At 41.7% G+C, this 26,777-nt stretch overlaps 1 protein-coding gene across 1 annotated transcript in view; it reads right to left on the bottom strand.

The window, feature by feature from the left end:
* Positions 1-26,777, bottom strand: part of ACOXL (acyl-CoA oxidase like) — a 347,249-nt gene that overhangs the window by 251,404 nt on the left and 69,068 nt on the right.

Below are 26,777 nucleotides of genomic sequence, written 5' to 3'. Positions count from 1 at the left end.
TTTCCTAAAATCTCCTACTCCTACTCCTTATATTTCATAAATAACACCTTTTAATGATAGTTCTTTGGTTTCAACATCATTCTTAAAGGCTAGTCAGATTGTGAAAGGGTCTTAGAGACATCTAAAATATTTCACTGTGGGGGCGCCTGGGTGGCGCAGTCGGTTAAGCGTCCGACTTCAGCCAGGTCACGATCTCGCGGTCCGTGAGTTCGAGCCCTGCGTCGGGCTCTGGGCTGATGGCTCAGAGCCTGGACCCTGTTTCTGATTCTGTGTCTCCCTCTCTCTCTGCCCCTCCCCCGTTCATGCTCTGTCTCTCTCTGTCCCAAAAAAATAAATAAACGTTAAAAAAAATTTTTTTTAAATATTTCACTGTGAATTGGACAGGTGTCTCTCATCTGGAGACACCTTCCATAACAGAGCCTTTATTTATTTATTTATTTATTTATTTATTTATTTATTTATTTATTTATTTTGCTTTTCTTTTTTTTTTCCTTTGCATGCTTTTACACTTAAGTTTTAAAATTTTTTCATTGAGGTATAACGGACAAATAAATTGTACGTACTTAATACTTACAACGTGATGATTCAATACACATACACCCTGTGAAATTATTACCATGTGTTATCACTTTAATTAACACATCCATCACTTCACATAATTACCTTTTTTTCCCCTTTTTTTGGTGAGATAGAACGTTTCAAGTACACAATATGCTACTGTTAACTATAGTCACCATGCTGTGCATTAAGTCTCCGGAGCTTATTCATCTGACAACTAAAAGTTTATACCCTCTGACCAACATCTCCCCACCCCCAGCCCCTGGCAACCAGCATTCCACTCTCTGTTTGTATGAGCAAAACAGGGCTCTTTCAGCTCGGAGACAAAGCCGTGAAAGGACAGGATTCAGCGTGTGGCTGATTCTGAGGCTTGACATACCCCCGTCCTGGGGGTGGTTCCTTCCTCACTCGCCCTGCCCCAGGAGTGCTGAGCGGAGCCCAGGCCATGAAGAGGACTGACCCGCCCCCCCCCCCCCGCCCCCGGGCCAGAGTCTTGCCAGGGGAATCTGCACAACCTTCACACTGATCTCATAAGCTCCAGGCCGGCAAGGTGCACCTCTGAGGGCACGTGTGACATCGAGAGAAAGGGTACACAGTCGCCAGAGATGGCGACAAGTACAGGCCAGGGTGGCACTGTGATTTCCTTTTTACTCTGTGGGGGGGTCACGGAAACCTCTCAAGCAGAAGAGGGGGTCGAATCATATGGCACGGGCCTCAGCTTGTTCATGGATTCCAGAAGAGTCAGGCCACAGGAGTTCACCGCTAACCATACGGGCATCACGTTATTTAAACTCTCAGGGTCACGGTATCTGCATCTGTATCATGGGCAAATAATTATTTTCTCGTGCAAGGATGAAGCAACTTTTTCTATTTTGGTGTTTATACCTGTGTGTGGCGCACACACGATGCGTGCCGCCTGATAGGAAAAACTCTACAGGTGGGCCTGGCGGCAGAAGGCACCAGCAGGTGGGAAAAAACTCTATAAATAGTAACTACCGCTACTATATATAGGCAATATTTCATTTATGAAAATGTTTTCATTTTCCAAAATTTAATTGTTAAGTTCATTTTTGGAACTTACAAAGTATTTCATTAGGTTAAAATGATGATCAGCCTCAAGCATGCCCATAAAAGTCTCGACGGTCCCCCTGTGGCTGAACTGTGGCACGACTAGTTTAAGAGACTCGGCAGCAGTTAAAAACCCAAGCATCATCGATCATATCATTTCCGAGCAAAAAGTCTGCCTACGTGGAACCTTGAAATCCCCAAACACATCACTGCCAGTTTCTCTGACGTTGGCCCCAGGGCGGTGGGGGTGGGGAGGTCACTTCCATGGGGCTCTCCGGGATGCTATGAGATGACACAAGAGTCCCTGGGCCATGGGAGGGTGGAAGGGGTAAGAGTCCCTGGGCCGTGGGAGGGTGGAAGGGGTAAGGAAGAAGCAAGGGGATGGAGAGTTAGGAGAAATAAAACCGTTGAGATGAATATAATATTACGTCAACTATAATCAGTTAGAATTATTGAAAGAAAGAAAGAAAGAAAGAAAGAAAGAAAGAAAGAAAGAAAGCCCAAACTTCTGTCCAGCTTGACACGCTGCAAAATCCCCCAGCTATTGTTTGAATAGCTCAGCTCCAGAATGATTCGGCCGTGTGTCATCATCAATGCATACCCCAAATGCAGAACCGACACTGGCGAGCCATTAGGGATCAGGGAAGATAGGCTTCATTTTACAAAAAGATTATCTAAAAGTGAAGGTGTGAAATATATAACATCCAGCTGATTTCATATCACACTCAACTGAGTGTATTCAATTATTTGTCAACTAAACCAGGAGTGTGTGTGTATATGTGTTTGTGTGTGTGTGTATATATATATATATATATATACACACACACGTATATATATGGGAGATTTAAGTGAACAGAAGAAGAGGCCTCAGGGACAATCAAGAATTTAAAGAACAAGGAGGAAATTATTTAGGGAAGAACATAAAAACAGAAACTACAGCCAAAAAGGTCAGGATGAGCAATTCACAGATTTCACATGTCCCGTCACTTTACATTTCCTGGAGTTAAAAAGTTCTGGCTTACAGTTAGGCTTATTATAAGATAATTTCACCAACTGAATGTGTTGATAAGCTTTAGAGTACTGCTTCATTGGTGGCTTTTCCACAGTTGAAAGACACGCCTTTGCTGGAGCAGGGAGAGAAAATGGGCATGGGAGGGACAAAACTAAGAAAAAAGCAGAGGAAGTTGTTCAATGGTAGCCGTGCTGGTTAAAAGGAGCTGGGAGATAAATCCTTCACAGAGATGAATTTCAATTAAGCACTTTTATTTGCCTTTTCCTGACTTCTCAAATATGCTTTCCCTGTCATTTTAAAAAGGACATCTTTGTGAAGGAAGAAAGTGTGGATCACGGAACCACACAGACCAGCTGCAGCATATCCCATGGGCCAGGTAACAACGTGCTAGGGAAACCAGATGATCCAAACCCATGCACAGGCCCCGGGGCTACATGGGAACCCACTCGTGTGGTGCATGGGAACAGGGCACCGCACAGCCATCCTGGAAACACGGCTTAAACTCCACACGGAACGCAATGGATCCAATTAGGCAGCCTTGCCAAGATGCCGGAACACTGCAGAAAAATCTTCATAGGCCTTACCACAAAGCCCCAGGTTGGAACATGAGTGAGGACACTATGTCTGCTCCTCCTCACTCCTACATATCATCTGACCCTACAGAAGGCAGAGAAGGGAGAAAATTCCCTAAGGTTTCTGTACCATAGCAAATACCAAAGGCAACTTGTAATCTGCTGAGAAAGGAGCCAGAGATAGTCTTCTGCCCTGGCATTAGGAACCCCCACGGGCCAGTGAGGCCTCCACAAGCCCTCGCCCTGCTAAGAAGCATCAGCAACTCGGAAATGCTTTAACCAAGTCTCACCACTGTCTGCATCTGCACAGACACACATGCATCAGCGCACATGTGCACACTTTGGGCCCAATCTACACATGCATGTGCACACATATGTACACACACGTGCACGCTCAGACCCAAGTCACACATGTGTGCATGGACACTTATGCCTGCATACACATCCACACTCACACACATGCATGCACAGGTACACCACTCGTATGTGCACATATACCAAGAAGCATGTGTTCATATGTGCACATGTGCACGCACATGCTTACACAATACTCAGATGCAAACATATGCGTGCCCTGGCACAGATGCACGTATACACACACATTCATACAGACATGCACTCACCCACGTGCACAGAGACACTTTGGCATTCAGAGAGGCCCATGGAGCCCCCAGGGACAAAGGGAGGCCTCAGACAATTGACCCTTTTGTTGCTGGTCTCAGCAGGAGCCCAGCAGAGAGAGAGGAGGGAGGCCTAGGGGTTGGCCCCCCTGACCCCAGCCCAGCCAGGGCTGAGGCCCAGGGACACGGAGGTCAGCTGGAGTTTTGTGCCTGCTGCCCTCCCGGGAGAACAGCCCCCCAGGACATACTGTAAGTATTACCAGAATGCACTTAACAAACTCCCACTCCGAGTACTTCGTTTTCGATTTACACAATTTGTTAATAACAAAATTAAATCACATTTTAATGGCAAGGAAAGAGTACTTGAACGTTTTTCAGAATCTCTACCAGCTACAAAAACCTTTTTCCTGCTGCTGCGGCCTGAAACTGCTCCTTTTTTGGAACAGCTGACTAAGGCAGCTGTTTTGTATCAAGTCTGAGGGTTTTCTATATGACCCAGGGAGCTCAGACAACAGGCAGACCTCGCTGCATTAAAGAGTAATCCGAGAATAATTTGCCATAAAACCCCCCGAAGTGCGCCAGCTGTAGCCGGATACGCCTTATAAAGCACCAAGTAGTCTGCATGGATCTTGCAAAATAATCATAATAATTTCAGAAAACACATTTTTTAAACACCTTTAAAAAATATTTTTTTTTTTTTTTTTTAAGGAAAGGAGTGGGTGACGCTGTCTTGGCAGGGCACTTGCCTCACGTGGGTTCCCCTCCCTGTCCGCGGTCTGTCGCGAAGCGTCTCTTCCTAATGCCCACTTGCCCAAGGGTGCCTGTGTTGTTGGGAATCCCCTCCTCACGGGTCCACTGTGCTTCGTGTTTGTGATGTGCTGTCACCCACCCGAGGCAGCCGGGGGCAGGTGAGGAGGAAGAGTCCATTAAATGCCGGCCCCAAGGTGGCCCAGCTGGTGAGTGGTGGTGCTCCAAGTCTGGGCCCAGAACTTTCTAGACTGGGGTGATATGCCGGCCGGGGCTATGACTAGGAGCCATGCCCTCTCACAGGCCCGGTGCTAGCACTCTCTATTCCTCAAGAAAAGCCGGACGCCAAGGGCTTGAGCGCGAAGATTCCCACGTCTTAAACTGATGTGAATATTTTTTGAATGTTATGTGAGCCAAACAAAAGGTATCGGTGGAATTTGGCCAGGGGGCCACCAGCTTGCAACCTCACCCTACACCTTTCCACACTGCCAAGCCTCTCCTGGGTTTTCAAATCTTAAAATCTGAATCCGTGCATGACAAATCTAGAAAGAGCTTTTGTGTCATTCGCGAGTCTTCCTCCCCTTTCCTATAATTACGCGAAGTTTTTTCTTTAGCTTCCTTTCATTTGTTTTCATTGCAAGGGTCCAAAGATTTATACCATCACAAAATAAACTCAAAAAGAAAAGCTTCTGGTTTATTTTCCTCCTGCACTTTTCAACTGTTCCTCTCCCTTTTATGGGAAATACGGGAAAGGAGCCTGAAGGAGAGAAGAGGTATGGTGTAGACAGAAGCCCACACAAACACAGCCAGCCGTGTGTGACACCAGGAAGCCGGCACAGGGAGAAAGTGAGCCACCGAGTAGGTCTTTAACCCCTTCCCTGACTGTCTTCCTAGTAGTGTTCCCTCCAGGCAATAACAGACCCCACGCTCCCCACACAGCACCCTCCAGGGCTGCTCCTCCCCCAGGCATCACCCCAGCTCTTCCTGCTCACCGCCCCCCTCCCCCCTGTGCCTGACTCTCAAACCCCTACCAACGTGCCACAACTCACTAGTCTGGAGCCTTGGCATCCATCTAGGGCTTTCTCAGGCACTTGCTACTTCCTCTGAAAGATTAACCTTGCTGGATGAACAGATGCTTACGGTCAGTAGCAAAGAGCTTTGTGGTCAAGTTCCCTGACTTTTCTCGCCTTTTCCTCAATGTAAAATGGGGGCTGTTTTAGACAGATTAACTTAGACTTCAGAGATGTGGACCAGCAAGTATCCACGTCTCCTGGGAACTTGCGAGACATGCAAACTCTGGCCCTAATGCCACTGAATCAGGAACTCTGGGGGTGTTTTAGCTGTTCCTCCAGGGGTAGGTTTAGAAGCACTGAATGAGATGATGTATGGAGAGACCATAACAATGTGCTGGGCGTAGATGACTCTTATTAACTGCTATGAAGATGACGACGATGATGATGTTATAACACATAGTAAAGCTATTTTCATTTTACATGCTCTTAATGTCTGCCCAGTGCCTTACACTCGACCTCGGGCATGGTAACCACTGGGAGGTCAGGCAGGCTCACAGTCAGGCCTGAGGTTATGTTTTGGGAAACAAGGCCTCCTGGTGCTCACAGGTAACCACCCACTTAGCGAGAGGGTGGTAACCACTCACTTAGGGAGAGGTGTGTGCACCCTGCCGAGACCCACTATTTGCTGTCAGCCTGCAAGGACAGGGCCAGCTTCCAGGAGGCCAAGGGTGAGCCTCAACAGGCTGCAGCCTTCCCCTCCCTTCTGCCATTCCCCTCGAAAGAGGGAGAAAACGGCAAGGAAGGCAGAAGGAAGAAAAGGAGCGACATGTTCTTCATTACGGAGTTTATTTTGTGATGTTTTCCTTCCTTGGTCCCTTAAAATTAAAAAAAAACCAAAACACACACACAAAAAAAAACATCAAGAAAAAGACACGCTAATGTTTAGGAAAAGAAGAGGATGTGGATCTGAAACTTTCAAAACCTGATGTAAAAGATGAGTTGCTAAATCAATAGAAATTGACATTGAACTAACATTGAAATGTAGGCAGTGGTTGTTTAACCAACCTAAGAAAACAGGTTGTTTTTAAGTCTCTAGGCCCCAGATGACTAAAAAGGTAAGACCAATGATGATGCTGTTCATCACCGCTGTTCCCAAGAACCTGAGCCCGTCACTATCGTTTTGGATTAAACGTTACAACACTGGTTTTAAAACACGTAGATGGGTTTTCACAAGGACTTGCCTTATCCCCCGATTCACCCAAAATGAAACTATTGGTTAGTCCTGAGTTATAGCTACCCCACAGTTATAGCACCTTGGGCCCATTCTGCTAGGCATTTTCCAGGAGCTGAGCCCCAGGAGCTGTGGGGCTCTGGCAGGTGGAGGAACCCCTGTTCTCTACCTCAGTACCCTCCTGTGCAGACAGGTGAAATAAATGCAGCCCCCAGGAGCTACAGGGGAGGAAGCTCTCAGGGCCTGGCAAAGGTAAGGGCTTCTGGAGGCCAGCTCTTTATTGTCCTTGTCGTTAAGTGGCCATGGTCTGTCCACCCGTGTCACAGCACAGTAAGCGTGCAGCAGGACCTGGTTCCTCATCTTTGTGTGCCTGGTACCCAGAGATGGACAAACAGGGCTGCCAACTAGTTAGTTCATGAACTACTGAAATCACTCCAGGTAGTTCCGCTGATCCTTACAGTTTGTTCACGAATGTATTTTTTAGGTTTTAGGGTTCAAACAAAATAATCGTGGATTTTGGTTTCTTTGCTTCTCTTGATATGAATAGTTGGGTATTTGATAATATCATAGACCACACCCTCTTTTCCTAGAAAGCCTAACTTCTGTTTAAGAGAAATCAGCATGACAATGGACTTGGATTCTGTGTGCAGCCTACAGCACAGAATACCTAACTGGAACTTTCAGCGCAAATATGACTTAAGTGAAAACTTGATTATTAAGTCAAAGAGTCAGCCAGGGGAGGAGGAAGAGGCTGAAGAGAAGAAAAGGAAATGTACAGGACTAAAGGGAAAAAATAGGTGACGCCCTCAAATGCAGACAATGACAAAAGTATTTGAGGGCATTTCTAAGGTGGATTTGGGGCTGTTAAATACAAGAAAATTAAAGGCCCTTCTAGCCGTCACAGCAGCTTAGAGACCCCACCACGGCTTGTTGACCCATTCTGACCCCCAGGCCCCCATCAAAGTCAAGAGTAAACCTCCCAAGAAAGTATATCTCTTTTTAAAACAAAATTAGTTTTAAGGAACTTGTTTCAAAGAAAGAAAAACACTTTTCCTTCTTCTAGTTTTTACCTACCTTCTCCTCTAATTTTTACCAAAAAAAAAAAAAAAAAAAAAAAATTTACACAAAACACATAAACAAAATCCCTCTACCCAGGCTCATAAGATATAGGCTATATTAATAAGGCATTCCATGAAATATGTCAGCAACTGTGAAAAACAGTATGGTAGATCCATTATTGAAAAAAACAATGCATTTTTAATTTTTTTAAGTTTATTTATTTTGAGAGAGAGAGTGGGGGTGGGGAGGGGCAGAGAGAGAGGGAGAAAGAATTCCAAGCATGTTCTGCGCTGTCAGTGCAGAGCCCGACGTGGGGCTCAAACTCACAAACTGTGAGATCGTGACCTAAGCCGAAATCAGAAGTCAGGGGCTTAACTGACTGGGCCACCCAGGCACCCCTATTTTTAAATTAAACTCTTTACTATGAGATAGTTGTAGATTCGCATGCAGGTGTTAGGAATTATATAAAGAAATAATATAGATAGTTCCCATGTGTCTTTTATCCAGTTTTCTCCAATAGTAACATCTCATATAACTACACATTAAGTATATTGGCATCAGTACAATTAAGCTATAGAACATTCCTGTCACCATTAGGATCCCTTGTGTTGCCCTTATAAACGCATCCACTTTCTTCCCACACTTACGCACTGTTTAGCCCCTGGTAGTCATCAATCTGTTCTCCATTCCTGAATTTGTCATTTCAAGAATGGAATCATACAGTATGTGACCCTTTAGGATTAGATCTTTTCATCCAGCATAATTCTCTGGAGATTCATCCAGGTTGTTACATGCACCAAGAGCTCATTCCTTTTGATTTGCTAAATAGAACTCCACGGTATAGATGCACCACAGTCTATTAGTCTGTTATTTGCAGTTTGGGGCGATTATAAAGAAAGCTGCTATAAACATTTGGGTACAGGTATTTGCATGAATATAAGTTTTCATTTCTGTGAGATAAACGCCATGTAATTCCCACATATGTTTTGTTAGATTTACTCCTAAGCATTTCTCTTTTTCTCAGCAATTATAAACAATATTGGTTTTTTTCAGTCTTCACATATTTGTTAATATATAAAAATGCAGTTGATTCCTGTATATTTATCTTGTATCCTGCAACACTATTAAATTCACTTATTAGTTCCAGGACTTTTTTTTATAGGCTCCATGGTCTTTCTACGTAGACAATCATGTCATCTGCAAATAGAGTCAGTTTTACTTCTTCTGTTCATATCTATACACCTTTTTCTCCCTTTGTTGCTTTTTTGCACTGACTAGAAATCCCAGCACTATGCTGTGTAAAAGTAGTGAGACAGACATCCTTGCCCTATTCCCAAGTTTAGGGAGAAAGCATTTAGTCTTTCACATAAAGGATGATAGTATCTATAGTTTTTTGTTTTTTGTGGTTTTTTTTTTTTTGTAGATGCTTTTTATCAAGTCGAAGCAGTTCCCTTCTATTCTTATTTTTCTGAGAGTTCTTATCATGAATGGGTGTTGAATTTTCCCAAATGCTCACTTAAAAACACTTACCTTCCTTCTAACTACCCCATACTTTCTCCTCTGTTTAGTTTTGACCAAAAAAAAAAATTATACACAAAAAATTTTTAAAAGTAGGTCCTCTTTCCAGGTGTATAGAGCATAGGCTAAGATGAGGCTTTCCATAAAACATGATCACAGCTATTAAAAAAGAGTGCAGGGGTGCCTGAGTGGTTCAGTTGGTTGAGTGTCTGACACTTGGTTTTGACTCAGGTCATGATCACGGTTCGTGGGATCGACTCCATATTGGGCTCCGTGCTGACAACACGGGGCTGGCTTGAGATTCTCTCTCTCCTTCTCTCTCTGCCCCTCCCTTGCTTATGCTCTCTCCCCGCCTCTCTCTCTCTCTCCCTCAAAAATAAATAAATAAACTTAAAAAGAAAAGAGTGCAGTAGCTTCACTGTGAAAAGACACAACATATTTTTAAGTAAAAACTAAATTGCAAATACAAGGTAGATGTGTATAATAGGTATTGAAGTGATATTTGATATTAGATAATTATTTACATAATTATAAGGAGAGACATGTGGAAGACTATCCAACTGTGGGGTGGGAAGGAATGGAGTAGAAAAGGACCATCACGCTTTTACACTCCGGTTTAGCGCGTAATTTGAATGTTTTAACACAAGCTGGTAGTGAATGGTGAGTTTCACAAAACTTTTAATGAAGAAAAAATGTGGGGGAAATTACATTGCAAAATGCTATGAACCATGTACTTTTTTGCATACCCGAATGCAATTTTCATCTCAGGATGCTGTCTTCATCAGCCTAAAACGTGAATGCTTTGGCAGAGGGATATTATTAAACTATGTCCCACCAGGACAAAAATTCAAAACAAAGACTCAAGAAACTAGGTAAAAGAACAAGGCTACAGTCTCTTGGAAGTAAGTGTGCCGCCCCCACCCCAAACAAATTCTCACAAAGGTTCCCTGTCATGATTTGAGTTGTTAGGTCAGTACAAGCTACAGGCGGGAACTTCAGACTTGGACGTGAGAGAAGTGAATTTGTCTAAAATGATGGATGTGAGAGAGGCAGTGACTAATATGCTTGCACATGTGCACCTAGCAGAGTGGGAGAAAGATCTTTCTTCTTCTTCCCCCGCCTCGGACCAGGTTCACGGAAGGACACAACCAGACAGAGAGAGCCCCGCTGAAGTGTGATCGTGTAATCACAGAGAAGAAACGTCACAGAAGACACAAGAGCAAAAACACCTTCAACTGGTTTATAGACGTTATTATCACCCGTCACTGCCTCATCAGGAGACGGAAGAAATAATCTGAGTTTTCTCAATATTCCCAGGACAGTTCTCCAGGGTGCCTTCTCTTCCTCTGAAGAGAAAGAACAAACTTCTCAAGGAGTAATCAATCCCAAGCGACACAGCTAGGGGGAGGCCAGCACATCCCATGGCCATCAGTGAGGTGCCAGACCAGTGCTGACTGCCATCTTGACCCAATAAGGACCCCAAAACACAAACCCACCACTTGAAGTGGGGGCTACTTAGACTGTAATGCACTGGCACTCCAAATTGGCATGGAGTTGGAGTGTGAAGTTTAGTAAATAAAAACTACGAAGAACATAAAATGGAAAGTCACTAAGTAATACAACAAATACTAAACATATGGAAAAACATTCAACCTCATCAGAAACCCCCAAAATGGAAGTTTAAACAGTGAGACAGTACAAGTTGGCGATTACCCTTGGTAAGGTCTCCCCATAGACCCCATCTGAATTCCAACCCCAGGTCCAGCATTTCTGAACCATGTGACCTTAGGCAAATGGCTCAATCTCTCCGTGCCTCAGTTTCCTCACATTAACTTGGGGATACCTATTGTTACTCTCTCCTAGCTTTGTAAAGAAGGCTGTATCAGATGATGCACTCAACGTGCTCCACAGTGTTCGCACAAAATGAGCATTCACTATCTGTTAGTCATTGTTGATGGTTACAAGAATTAGATCTAGAAAAAACAGTCTGGTCATAACAAATGCCAGAAGTGGAAGGAGCACATTCACACCTGTGGGCATAGCCCACTCGGAAAACAATTTGACACAATGTGTCAAGAAGTCATGACACTATTAAGCCGTTTAGATCGTCCCTAAGGAAATAACATAAAAGAGAAAACCCAAAGATGCACGCTCAAGTCTTATGTACAAAGATAAAAAATTGAAATAATGTAAATATTAATAATAATTACACGAGTAATTCAGTCAATATAACACTTGAACTCAATATTTTGTTGCCACTAAGACTGACAATTAAGAAAAGCATCTCGTAACAAGGGATACGAGCTCAGGATGTAATACGAAAGAGGCAGAACATAAGCAATATGTATTTTACCACTGAGGTTACAACCACATTAAAAAGTAAAACATGTGACTCCCCCTCATCCTCAGCTCACCCACCCAACCACTCGCGAGCCCCAGTCAATACCTCCAGATGGAAAAAAAAAAAAAAGAAACAAGACCTCCAGATGAGTTGCTCTGGGTCCTGTCCTTTCCCATTAGCCCCATTCCACTGCCTTGAGAACGTCACCTTTTCTCACAGGAAGAACAAGAGAGAGCTTTTGAAGGGGTTTCTTTTCTTCAGCTGAAAAATCAGAGCCGATCACACCACTGAGTCTTGTGAAAGACTCATCTGGGACTCCCAGTGGCCATGTGATAAAGCCAAGACCCTAAGCCTACCTCACCTGCCTTTCTGCCACTTATGTTTATCTTCCGCCCCATACCTACCCCGGTACCAGATGTACAGCAGGAGCTCAATGAACATCTGCTAAAGTATGGGTTTTGTGTTTGTTTCTTTTCTTTAATGTGGATATGCAGTTGGCTGTGTTCATAACATGCAGAAGTCTGTATTTTCCCCCTTGACTCGGACAGACAACAGAACAGCCCTCCCTGTGGCCTCCATGTTCTGGTATAGCCACATAGCAGCCAAGAACATTCTGCTTCCTCACTGTGGTGAGGGGGACATGTCTGTACAAGGCACCCAGCTGGGTTGTTTTTCTGAGAACCTAAGAAAAGATTACAGGACAAACTGCACACCAAAGATCCTAATTGCTATTTTTAAAAAGTCAAGAGGGAAACGAGCAAAAGAACATCCCCAAAACTCAGAAGGCTATGTGGATGTCTTCAAACTTTAATCTGACATGTTTGTAATACCAGGATGACCATTGCATTGTTTTGGTTCAACGGCCACCAATGACAAAGTTGTGTTACGTTTCTCTCTGTGTGGAAACTGCCCATTTAATGCATGTGAAACACAGGGTTCCAACCCATCATCAATGCGTATAAAGAGCCCATTGTGCACAAGAAGGGCATAAAAAGGTACATGGCATGGTCCCTGAGCTCAGAAAGCATAATATAAACCAAGAAGATAGCTTTACAACCCACTGTGTAAAGTGCCAGACTCCAAGAGTTCAGAGGAGGGTAATCTTGTTGTGAGAGAGGTTGATCAAGAAACCTTCACAAAGGAGCTGGAGCTTGAGCTGGGTCTCAAGGGATCGGCAGGATTCAGACAGCTATGGAGAACAGGGAGGGCATCATGTGGGGACCTCAGCATCAGCAATAGCTTACTAGTAAGGAATCTGAGTTAGGCAGGAAGTCACCAAGGTGATTGAATGCCTGGGGATATTTAGGACTGGAGTATGATGGGTCTTGAGTACAATGCTAAACAGTGAGAACGTGACCCTGGAAACAATCAGGAAATGCTGAATGAAGTAGAGACAGACTCTGTGATGCTTCTGAAAGATTCGCCTTGGCCATTGCATAAAAGGAATTGGAGGAGAGGGAGACAAGGAGAGAAAGCTTTGCTTTAATGTGCTACATTCTTGTCCAAAGAGGCCTTTTATCGTTTGTTGATGAATCACCAATTCAGAAATGGTAAATCAAATAAAACACCCAGGTGGGTGGGGATGAGACAGAGCTGTCACTGTCCTTTTCCATCAGACTTCCCTAATGCTTCTGAGCTGAGTGCTTGGGAACAATCTCTAAGACTTCTGGAGTACTTGGCATTCTTCATCACCTCTCCTCTCCTCCACATCTTCCTGCCACTGGATATGCCCAGAAACATGGCCCAGGCTTCAGTCAACCATAGGAGGAAACAGAAATCATACTGCTACCAAAGGAATGAACGTTTTTCAAGATTCCAAGAAAAACCTTAGCTGAGGGCCCAAGACATTTCTCCGTCACGATCTCAGAGCAAAGTAGAGGGGTACAAGGACAACTGATACAGCATTATCTCTAAAAGCAAAACTTTGGAAACAACATAAATGTCCTCCTATAGTGAACCACTAGGCACTATTAAAAAGACTGAGGAAGCCATCTGTATGCTCACTTGGGAAGATCTCCAAGAAATAATGTTAGGTGAAAAAAGCAGGCAGAAATTCATTTCCTCTTTTTTAATGTTTATTTATTTATTTTTGAGGTAATAATTTATTTTTGAGACCACGAGAAGGCAGAAAGAGAGAGAGGGGGAGGGAGAGAGAAAATCCCAAGCAGCCTCCATGCTGTCATCGCAGATGTGGGGCTCAATCCCATGAACCACGAGATCACGACCTAAGCCAAAATCAAGAGTTGGACGCTTAACCAACCGAGCCACCCAGGCGTCCCAGAAATTCACTTCTAATATGGCAGTGTGAGCCCTTTCCAGATCAACCCTCCCACAGATCACAGCTGTAAACTTTAGGCAAAATACAAAAAACAACTATTGAGAATTCTGGAGAGTAAAAACAGACAGATTATAGAGTAGCCACTGGCACAGGGTGAATTTCCCAAATTTTTTTCCTGTTTATTTTCCCCCTGAAAGCAGGCCACGGTTGAGGAGCAGCGCAGCATGGGTGGCTAAAACTGAGAGAAAACCTGTTATCTTTCTGGCTAAAGGGACTAGGAAAATAAGTAAAGGCAACTACTGTCACAAGAGTATGAGGAGAAATCCTAGAGAGGCAAGAGTAGAAGAAGGGGAACCCCTGAGCCTGTGCAATAACTCTGGATGAATCTCAGGCCGACCACGAGGCCAGCATGCATTGGAGGGACAAAGCAGTGCAGCAAAAGCTTAAAGAGTTAAACTGAGACAAACCCACAGAAGCTAAGACAAAGTTCAAGGTTGGGCCTTGAGTCTAACCAAGTTCATTGTCTCCTAAAATAAACCACCAACTTTCCTCAGAAGAATATAACATTTGGAAAAAAAAGAATGTAACGTAACTCAGAGTCCCCAAAACATAATATTCATAATGCCCAGGATATAATCCACAGTTACTCATTTTATGAAGAACCAGGAAAATCTGACTTTCAATAAGTGCCTACCTTAAAATGATCCAGATATTGAAATTATCAGATGAGGGCTTCCAAGAAAATATTCAGTTGATCCTGAACAATGCCGAGGTTAGGGGCACCAACCCCCTGCACAACTGAAAAGCCACATACAACTTTTGACTCCCCAAAGACTAAACTACTAATAGATTACTATTGACTGAAAGGCTTACCAATAACATAAACTGTCAATTAACACATATCTTGGATGATATATGCAATATATATTGTATTCTTATAATAAAGTGCACTAGAGAAAAGAAAATGTTAAGAAAATCATAAGAAAGAAAATACATTTACAGTACTGTGCCATATTTTTTTAAATCCATGTATAAGTAGATCTGTACTGTTCAAACCCATGTTGTTAAGAGTTAACTCAATAACCATATTCCATGAGATCAAAGAAAATACGCTCTAATTAATGAAAAGACAGGAAATTTCAGCAGAGAAATTAAAGATAAAAACAAAAAACAAATGAAAATCTTAGTATGGAATAACACAATATCTGAAAATAAAACAGGTTTATGGATAGGCTTAAGAGCAGAAAGGAAATGCCTAAAGAAAGAGTCAGTGATGGGGCACCTGGGTGGTTCAGTCGGTTAAGCGTCCAACTTTGGCTCAGATCATGATCTCAAAGTTCATGAGTTCAAGCCCCACATCAGGCTCTGTGCTGACAGCTCAGAGCCTGGAGTTTGTTTCGTATTCTGTGTCTCCCTCTTTCTCTACCTTCCCCTGCTCATGCTCTGTCTCTCTCTCTCTCTCTCTGAAAAATAAACATTAAAAAAAAAGTCAGTGAGCTTGAAGATGGATTAATATAAATTATCCAAATGAAAGGGGAAAAAAGATTTTGAAAAATGAACATCAAAGAAGATATAAAGAAATAGAGATATTCTATGTTCATATATCAAAAGACTCAATATTGTTAATCTGTCAATTCTTAAGATCCCAATACAATCTCAATCAAGTTCCCAAGAAATTATTCTATCGATGTGGACAAATCTAAAAATTATATAAAAAAGCACAGGACCTAGAAGAGCCAAAAACAATGAGGAAGAACAATAAAGTTGAAGAATGCATACTATCTAATTTCAAGACTCCAGTAATTAAGACAGCATGGTATTGGAGAAAAAGCAGACACATAGATCAATGGAATTGAACAGAGAGCCCATAAATAGCCCCACACAAATATAGTCAACTGAGTTCTGATAAAGCTGCAAAGGCAATTCAACTGAAAAAGGATCACCTTTTTTGATAAATGGTGCTGGAACAGTTGGACATCCATGTATGAAAAAAAGAAAGAAAGAAAGAAAGAAAGAAAGAAAGAAAGAAAGAAAGAAAGAAAGACAGACACAGACCTTACACCTTAAACAAAATTAACTTAAAATGGGTCACAAACCTAAATGTAAAATGCAAAGCCATTAAATTATTGGAAGAAAACATAGGAGAAAATCTATATGACCTTGGGTTTATGTTGAGCTGTGGACACACCAACAAAAACAATCCATAAAGAAAAATAAATCGACCGAGCTTTTTTAAAAGTTAAAGCTTCTGCTCTATCAAAGATACTTTGTTAAGAGAATGAAAACCGTAAGTTAGGAGGAAATCTTTGCAAAACACATATATGATAATGGATTGATATCCAAAATAGCCAAACAACTCTAACACTCAACAACAAAACAACTCAAAAATGGGCAAAAGATTTAAAGAGACACTGCCAAAAAAATATACGGAGAGAAAATAAGCATCTGAAAAGCTGCTCAACTTCATATGTCATCAGGGAAATGCAAATTAAAACAACAATTAAACACAACCACACACCTATTAGAATGGCTAAAATCCAAAACACTGACAATAACCGGCAAAAATCCAGAGCAACAGGAACTTTCTCATTTAATGCTAGTAGGAATACAAACTGACAGAGCCACTTTGGAAGACAGCTTGGCAGTTTCTTACAAAGCTGAACGTAGTTTTACCATATAGTTCAGCAATAGCACTCCTAGGTATTTACCCAAACGATTTGAAAACTTATATCCACACAAAAATCTACATGTAAATGTTTATAGCAGCTTATAATTACCAAAAACCAGAAGCAACCAAGATGTCCTTCAATCGGTGAATGGATTAAAAACAAATGTGGTACCTTTAGGGGTGCCTGGGTGGTTCAGTCGGTTAAGCGTCCGACTTTGGCTCAGGTCATGATCTCACAGTTCGTGAGTTTGAGCCCCGCATCGGACTCCGTGCTGACAGCTCAGAGCCTGGAGCCTCCTTCAAATTCTTTGTCTCCCTCTCTCTCTGCCTCTCCCCCATTTGCACTCTGTCTCTCTCTCTCAAAAATAATAAATAAACAGTAAAAACAAAAACAAAAACAAAACAAAACAAAACTGTGGTACCTTTACGAGGTAGAACAGTATTTAGCAATAAAAGCCATGCAAGAACATAGACGAATTTTAAATGCATATCGCCAAGTGAGAGAAGCCAATCTAAAAAGGCTATACGCTGTGTGATTAAATTTACATGACATTCTGGAAAAGGTAAAACTATAGCAGGTAATCAGATTAGTGGTTGCCAGAGGTTTGGGGAGGGGACAGAATGACACCGGGGAAGCACAGGGTATTATTATTTGGGGGTGGTGAAACTATTCTGGATGATGTTGTCATGGTAGGTACATGAAACTATGTATTTGTCAAAACACATAGAACTTTACAGCACAAAAAAACTAAACTGAAAGTATGCAATTTAAAAAAAAAATCATGTAAAAGTTAAGGAGATTACAGAATGGAATTCAGACTGTGACAAAAGAATCTATCACAAATGTAGAAAACCACCTCGCTGAAGGGGGAGGGAGATAAAGTTACTGAAACGACCTCACTGAAGGGAGTGGGAGATAGAGGTACAGAAATAAGTGACTTTGGAATTGAGTGTAGAATGTAAAGCTAAAAGCAAAATAAACTGCACATAAGCACTGTACTCTGGATGATAAAATTGTTTCCCATGGGTGAATGAGTTAAAAATTCTGAAACCACCATGCATGCATACTGGAATTGAACAATTAAATAAATAGATGGCAAATGGCTGAAGCTAGGTTTCTCACCATTGAAGCAGGCGGTTGCAGACAATCTAGTGGAAAAGTTTAGAATATATCCATGTGGTGATGGATTAGAGCTGAGACATCAGTATGAACTCAATTTTAGCTTCATATAGATACAAACAGATATAAACCTGTATACACCCAGGTTAGCATAAAGACATATTTCCTTGCTCTATCAACTGGGAGGCCCTGGAAGTAACAACATTCTAGTAGCAACAAAAACACTTAGCACCCAAATCCTGGTTTCTAAAACCATTCTCCAACAAAAGGAACCAGGGGTCCTTGAAAAATGACTGATCATAGGACTGGGGTACATGACCATGACACCAGGGATTTTGAGAGCCCAGTTTTAATGGATTGCATTTGTCGTAACAGTCTGAGTAAAATCCAGCTTAGGAGGTATGACAGCCATTTTTTCCACAAAAGTTTCCATACGGATGCCTTATACTTTTTTGAAAATGAGATGTGAAAGTGAGTCATATATGTTCTTCATTAGAAGTTCCTAACATACTCTGCGTATTCAACAACGGCAGAAGGGGAAAAGATTTCCCTCAGACCCAGCATCCCTTTGTCCCATTCCCTCTCACCCTCATCTCCCGGGCTCCCTTGTTTCACACCTCCCCAGCAGCCATCATCTCACTCTGTTTTTCTGCAACCCAATTTCCAAATCAGGACCAATCCAACCATCTCATTTCCCTACCACTGCCCCCAATACTACCTACATCATCATACTGCCTGGTCACAAATGTGTGTTACATCACAGCAAGCCACTCAAGACTGGGTCTTCAATGATCTCCACAAGCCCTCTTCTTTTTTGCCTCTCTTCTTCCCACCCTATCACCTTCTAGGGCTGTAAACACTGGGCATCCTGGTGCAAAGTTTCCGACTCACCCCTGATCTTCTTCCTCATACCTTGACCTAACTCTGCATTCCTGAGAGAATAGAAATAGTTGGTTAGAGTGTTCTCAATTTTTTTGCCCCTGCTGGAAAATTCTTTGTCTCCTCCTCTCTTCAGACTTTCTGTCCCTCCTGTCTCTGAAGAAGAAACATCTGTTTTGGCTTCAGCATCCTTCCTCCATCCGTGTATTAATGGCTTGTCATATGTCTCCCTGTGACCTTCCCACCAGGCAATCCCCCTCTCTCTGGCAGCATCAATCTCTCCCTTCCTACTTCCTCTTTCCCCTCTGGGTTCAGACATGCTCAAGTTACTCCTACCTCTAAAACACCATTCCTCCACCCCACAGGCATTTCAACTCTGGTCCCATATCACCTCCCTTGTTTGAAGGCATGACACAGGATATGGTCCCACACAGGCATGAGTTCAAATTCAACTCCACCACTTACCAGGTAGGTAACACTGGGGAATAACCAAGACTGTGCTAAAGCCTATGGAGGGACTCCTGCATGTTGGGCGCCATGCGAAGGACATCACTTAAAATAAGACGATAGCTTATGGAATCCCATCAACATCCTCAGGAAACTGGGCCATTATAAGTTGTTTAGAGAAGAAAAACCAAGTAATCTGTACAAGTATGTGCAGCTAATAAAAGCAGAGGTGGAACTCAAACAGCTTGTCTCACACTAAAGCCAACATTCTGTCTCCCATGAAGCCTAATACCCTGGTCCTCAGTCCCTTATCTATAGAATATCAACATTCTGGTCTCCCTTGTGGAACTCCTATAAGAATGAAAGGAAATGGGGTATGGGGAACACTTAGCAAAATGGCTGGTACTCAAAAAATGAACGTCATTCACCAAATGGTGATGATTACTGTGGATTCACTGGCCACACATTCCTTCTTGAAATTCTCTCCTCTTGCCTTCCACAAAGATTTAATCTTCTAGTTTTCCTCCAACTTCCTGAGCAATCTCTTGCATTCCCCCACCATGCCCTTTAGCTTATCCTTTAAACGTAGGCTTTCCCAGAGTCCCTCATGACTATTTCTTCCTGCACGATGTCACCTACTCTTCCCAGCTTCGGCCAATGCATCCCAGAGCCTCCCCACTCCTGCCTGATGCTTCTGCAAACTCATGCTTTCCTCCCTATACGTTCCTCCTCTGTGTTCTCCATTCCAAACCAAGGTGTTCCCTGGACTGCAAGCTAATTCTCATCACTTCCTTCCTTACAAACCATCAGTAGAGCCCCATTGCCAAAAAAATAATAATAATAATAATAATAATAATAAAATGCAAAATCTTTAACAAAGCAAGAAAAGCCCTCCACCATCTGATCCGAACCTGCTTCCCAGCTGCCTCCAATAGCCCCAGTTTATTAGATGGTTGCTATCCTGCCTCTCCATCCCAAGATCTTCTCTCTTCCCAGCTAAATGCCCCCAGATGTTCTAGTAGTTCCTAGCATGGCGTGGTGTCAAATCCTTTTACTATCCTGGGTATCGTCTCCAGACTGGCTCCATTTGTCTGGGTCTCGATTTACAAACCAAGTCCAGAAACCAACAGTACTCCAGGCAGTGAGCAGAACTATCCCCTCCAGTGTTCTGAAAATTATGCTTCTTAAAACCCAGTGTGTTCTCCCCATGCCCACCCAGCTGGCCTCTAACTGCAGCATGGTAGCCAAGTCAGCTGTGCTCGTTACAAGCTTCAGCGTGCTCCCAGGACACCAATGTCGGTGTAGGATCCTTTCAGGTCTCCACTCTGCTCTTCCAGCAGGACTGAAAACCCCTTAAGTGCAAGGACTTTTATTATGTTCTGTCCTCCACAACATACAATATGGTCATGTCTTTGGCCTGTATAGTAGACTAAAGCAAATAAACAAGAAGATTTGTAAGGTCATATATGAAAGTGGAGCTGTGTCAGAAGAAAGGCCGTCCTTAAACTAACTCCCACATTTTTAAATTCCACTTACTTTTAAAATGGAGTATAGGCACAGAGTATACTTTTGTATTAAGCGCCTCTTGTGATCTGATGCTCAGCGTTGTGCCACGACAATGACAAAACTGTCCTCTAAATTTAGGAGATCTCTCATGGCAGGAGAAGGTATTATTTGGCTGACAAGATGAGTTCTTTTAAAAGAAATGTCTGGAGTGTGCATTGAAACAAAGCGTAGATGAGATGCCAAATGCGAGAAAGAGAAAGCGCCGTGGTGAACCAGCCCCTTAGCGCCTTATACCATGACAGTTATTTATTCAAGCATGAAAACTGGGACATTGTTCTTACAATGCTAATTAGACAAAGAAATGAGATATGCAAATATTTTTAAAAAGTCTACTCACCACAACATTCTCATCAGATGAAAATTAATCAAGAAATCATGGCCCGATAGGGTCGCTTTGGTGCTAATGCCCATCACCCTGACTGCCTGACCTATGATGTCCCTGCAAACAAAAATCAAGTTTGAGTCTAAGATCATTCCCACAAACCTAGAAGTAGACAGGATCTAATCCTCAGAATATCACCTGGGCCAAGTGGGCTCAAAGGTCAGTGTTTATCCAAGCAAGAGGCATGAAAGTTTCCAGAAATCTAAGATACCACACTTTGTATATGTGTGTTTGTGTGTGTGTGTGTGTGTGTGTGTGTGTGTGTGTGTTTACTGAGAGAGAGAGAGGGTGCAAGTAAGTGAAGGTGGAGAGAGAGAGGGAGAGAAAGAGAGAGAGAGAGAGAGAGAGAAGTGGGTCTCATCAGAAGTGGGGCTCGTGTTCACAAGAAGTGCGGCTCGGGTTCACCCAAAGCAGGGCCTGTGCTCACCTGATGTGGGACTCGAACTCACAAACCGTGAGATCATGACCTGAGCTAAAGTCAGATGCTTAATCGACTGAGCCACCCAGGTGCCCTAAGATGCTGCACTTTGGGTCCCCTTGTCCGACACTCCTTCTCCAGTGCAGCCTCAAAATAGAGGGTCTTTCAAGTAGCGACTGAATGGATAGAAAAACAAGATCTATGTATATGCTGCCTACTTCAGACCTAAAGACAGATACAGATTGAAGGTAAAGGACTGGAAAAAGATATTCCATGCAAATGTAAGCAAAAAAAAAAAAAAAAAAAAAAAAAAGCTGGGGCAGCAACACATACTAGACAAAACAAAACAGACTTTAAAACAAAGACTGTAAAAAGAGGTAATGAAAGGCATTGCTAATGATAAAGGGATCAGGCCAACAAGAGGATATAACAATTGTAAATATCCGTGTACCCAAATAGGAGCACCTAAATATATATATAGCAAATATCCACAGACATCAAGGGAGAAATTGACAGTAATATAATAATGGTAGGCACTTTAACACCCTACTTAAATCAATGGAGAGAACATCCAGACACAAAATCAATAAGGAAACAGTGGCTTTGAATGATACATTAGACTAGATGGACTTAATAGATATATACAAAACATTCCAAGCAAAAATAGCAGAATACACATTCTTTTAAAATGCACATGTAACATTCTCCAGGACAGATCACATGTTGGGCCACAAAGCAAGTCTCAATACATTTAAGAAGACAAATCATATCAAGCATCTTTTCTGACCACAACAGTAAAGAACTAGAAAGCCATTACAAGAAATAAACTGGAAAAGACACAAACATATGCAGATTAAACAACATGCTACTAAACAACTAATGGGTCAATGAAGAAATCAGAGAGGAAATTAAAACAAAAAAACAACTTTGAGACAAATGAAAATGACAACACAGTGGTTCAAAATCTTTGGGATGTAACAAAAGCAGCTCTAAGAGGAAAATTTATAGCAATACAGGCCCATCTCAAGAAACAAAGATCAAATACACAATCTAACCTTACACCTAAAGGATGTAAAAGAAAAAGAAGAACAAAGATCACAGGTAGTAAAAGGAAGGAAATAATAAAGATTAGAATGAAAATAAATGAAATAGTGACAGAAAAAAATCAGTAGAAAAGATTAATGAAACTAAGAGCTGGTTCTTTGAAAAGATAAACAAAATTGATAAACCATTAGCCAGACTCATCAATAAGAAAAGAGAGAGGATGCAAATAACTAAAATCAGGAAAAAAAAAAAAAAAAAAAAAAGAAGTTACCACTCACACTGCAGAAATACAAAAGATTAAGAGACAGCTACAAAAAAGTTTACACTAACAAACTGGACAGCCTAGAAGAAATGGATAAATTCCTAAAAACATGTATCTTCCAAGCCATAATAAGGAAAAAATAGAAAATCTGAATAGATCAATAACTGGTAATGAAATTGAATCAGTAATCACAACACTCCCAACAAACAAAAGTCTGGGACCAGATGGCTTCACAAGTACATTTTACCAAATATTTTAAGAAGATTTAATGGATTGAAGAGGAAGGAACGCTTCCAAATTCATTCTACAAAACCAGCATTACCCTGATACCAAAATCAGACAGAGGCACTACAAAAAAAAAAAAAAAAAAAAAAGTAAAAGGAAATTATAGCCTAATATCCCTGATGAGCATAGATGCAAAAGTCATCAACAAAATATTAGCAAACTTAATTCAACAATACATTTGAGAGCCACAAATCAAGTGGGATTTATTCAGGAGACACGATGATTCAATATCTGCAATTAAGTCAATGTGATATACCACGATAACAAAATGAAGGATAAAAATCATGTCATCTCAATAGACACAGGGGAAAAAAAAAACTTTTGACAAGATTGAACATCCATTCATGATAAAAACTCCCAACAAAGTGGGCATAGGGGCGCCTGGCTGACTCAGTGGAGCGTATGACTTTTAATCTCAGGGTCATGGATTCAAGCCCCACATTGGGTGTAGAAGTTACTTAAAAAAATAAAGGGGCGCCTGGGTGGCGTAGTCGGTTAAGCGTCCGACTTCAGCCAGGTCACGATCTTGCGGTCCGTGAGTTCGAGCCCCGCGTCAGGCTCTGGGCTGATGGCTTGGAGACTGGAGCCTGTTTCTGATTCTGTATCTCCCTCTCTCTCTGCCCCTCCCCCGTTCATGCTCTGTCTCTCTCTGTTCCAAAAATAAATAAACGTTGAAAATAAATAAATAAATAAATAAATAAATAAATAAAAACCTTGGGGCGCCTGGGTGGCGCAGTCGGTTAAGCGTCTGACTTCAGCTAGGTCACAATCTCGCGGTCCATGAGTTCGAGCCCCGCGTCAGGCTCTGGGCTGATGGCTCGGAGCCTGGAGCCTGTTTCCGATTCTGTGTCTCCCTCTCTCTCTGCCCCTCCCCTGTTCATGCTCTGCCTCTCTCTGTCCCAAAAATAAATTAAAAATGTTGGAAAAAAATTTTTTTAAATAAATAAATAAAAACCTTAAAAAAAAAAGTGGGTATAGAAGAAACACACTTCAACATACTAAAGGCCATATATGACAAATCCACAGTAACATAATACTCAGAGGTAAAAAACCAAAAGCTTTTTTTTTTCTAAGACCAGAAACAAGACAAGGTTGTCCACTCTTATTACTTTTATTCAATGTCGCACTTAAAGTCCTAGACCCAGCCATAAGACAAGAAAAAGAAATTAAAAGGCGTCCAAATTAGTAAGGAAGAAGTAAAATTGTCCCTATTTGCAGATGACATGATACCACATCTAGAAAACCCTAAAGATTCCACCAAAAAACTCTCAGAACTAACACATGAATTCAGCTAAGTTAAAGGATACAAAATTAATATACAGAAACTTCTGTATATTGTTTCTCTACACGAATGACAAACTAGCAGAAAGAGAAATTAAGAAAATAACCCTATTTACAATTGCAACAAAAAAAAATATCTAGGAATAATTTAATTTAAAAAATAAATTTAAGGAGGTGAGAGACATGTACTCTGTAAACTATAAGACACTGAAGAAACAAACTGAAGAGGACACAAATAAATGGAACATACCCATAGAATGAAAGAATTAATATTGTGAAAATATCCATACTACCCAAAGCAATCTACAGATTCAATTCAATCCCTATCAAAATAGCAACGGTATTTTCACAGAACTAGAACCAATATCTTAAAATTTGTATGCAACCACGAAAGACCCCAAACAGCCAGGGAAATCTCAAAAAAAAGAAGAACAAAGCTGGAGAAATCACAAGCCCAGATTTCAAACAATACTACAAAGCTATATTAATCAAAACAGCATGGTACTGGCACAAAAATAAACTAGAAACATAAATCAATAGAACAGAATAGAGAACCGAGAAATAAACCCACACGTATATGGTCAACTGATATACAACAAAGAGGCAAGAATTTACAATGAGAAGGGGCACCTGGGTGGCTCAGTCGGTTAAGGGTCCAACTCTTGGTTTCGACTCAGGTCATGATCTCACAGTTCGTGAGTTCGAGCCCCACGTCAGGATCTGGACTGGCAATGCAAAGCCTGATTGGGATCCTCTCTCTCTCCCTCTCTCTGCCCCTCCCCTGCTTGTGCTCTCTCTCTCTCTCAAAATAAATAAACTTTAAAAAAAAGAATATACGGTGGAAAAAAGACTATCTTTCATAAGTGGTGTTGAGAAAACTGGACAGCTACATGTAAAAGAATGAAACTAGACCCCTTTCTTATACCATACACAAAAATAAACTCAAAATGGATAGGGTCCTAAATGTGAGGCCTAAACTATAAATTTCCCAAAGGGAAACAAAGACACTAAACTGTTGGACATTGGTCTTAGCAATATTTTTTTGGATCTGTATCCTCAGACAAGGGCAACAAAAACAAAAATAAAAAACTGGGACTACATCAAACTAAAAAGCTTCTGCACAACAAAGGAAACCATCAACAAAACAAAAAGCCAACCCACTAAATGGGAGAGGCCATTTGCAAACAGCATTTCTGATAAGGGGTTAATATCCAAAGCATATAAAGAATTCATACAACTCAACACCAAAGAAAACAATCTGATTTAAAAATGGGCAGAAGACCTGAACAGACATTTCTCCAAAGAAGACATGCAGATGGCCAACAAAAACATGGAAAGATGCTCAACATCACTCATCACCAGGGAAACACAAATCAAAACCACAATGAGATATCCTCCCACACCAGTCAAAATGGCTACTATCAAAAAGACAAAAAAAAATAAGTGTTTGCGAGAATGTGGAGAAAACGGAACCCTTATGCAAATTGGTGCAGCCACTATGGAAAACAATATAGAGGTTCCTCAAAAAATTAAAAACAAAAATATGTGCGACCCAGTAATTCCGCTTCTGAGTATTTACCGGAAGAAAAAGAAAAACACTAATTCAAAAAGACATGTGCTATTGTTACAGCATTGTCTACAACAGCCAAGATATGGAAGCAACCTAAGTGTCCACTGATAGATGACCAGGCAAAGAAGATGTGGTACGTAAATACCACAATGGATTCAGCCATGAAAAGAACGAAATCGTGTGATTCATGATGCGGATAGACCTAGGGGGTATTATGCTAAGTGAAATAAGTCGGACAGAGAAAGACGAATGGCGTCTTATTTCACTTACATATGAGATCCAAAAAACAAAACAAATGAACAAACAAAAAAAAACAGAAAGACTCATTAAGGACAGAGAAAAAAAAAAAAAACAACTGGTGGTTGCCGGAGAGGAGGGGCAGGGGGGCACGACACAGGTGAGGGGGATTAAAAGTTACAAAATTCCAGTTATAAATAAGTCTCGGGATGAAAAGTACAACATAGGGAAGATAGTCAGTGATATTGTAATAACTTTGCAGGATGGCAGACGGTAGCCACACTTACCGTGAGTGCAGAGTAAAGTACGTAAATGTCAAATCACTGTGTTGTATACCTGAAGCTAATATACTATTGTATGTCAACTATACTTCAGGTAAAAAGAGAAAGATTTTGGGGCGCCTGGGTGGCTAGGTCGGTTAAGCGTCCGACTTCAGCCAGGTCGTGATCTCGCGGTCCGTGAGTTCGAGCCCCGCATCGGGCTCTGTGCTGACGGCTCAGAGCCTGGAGCCTGTTTCCGATTCTGTGTCTCCCTCTCTCTCTGCCCCTCCCCCGTTCATGCTCTGTCTCTCTCTGTCCCAAAATTAAATAAACATTGAAAA

Source organism: Herpailurus yagouaroundi, unplaced genomic scaffold, assembly GCF_014898765.1.
Source record: "Herpailurus yagouaroundi ecotype Mexico unplaced genomic scaffold, PumYag 188, whole genome shotgun sequence".
NCBI classification, from domain to species: Eukaryota; Metazoa; Chordata; class Mammalia; order Carnivora; family Felidae; genus Herpailurus; species Herpailurus yagouaroundi.
Note: the sequence above shows the minus strand (reverse complement) of the source record. Positions and strands in the feature narration are given on the sequence as shown.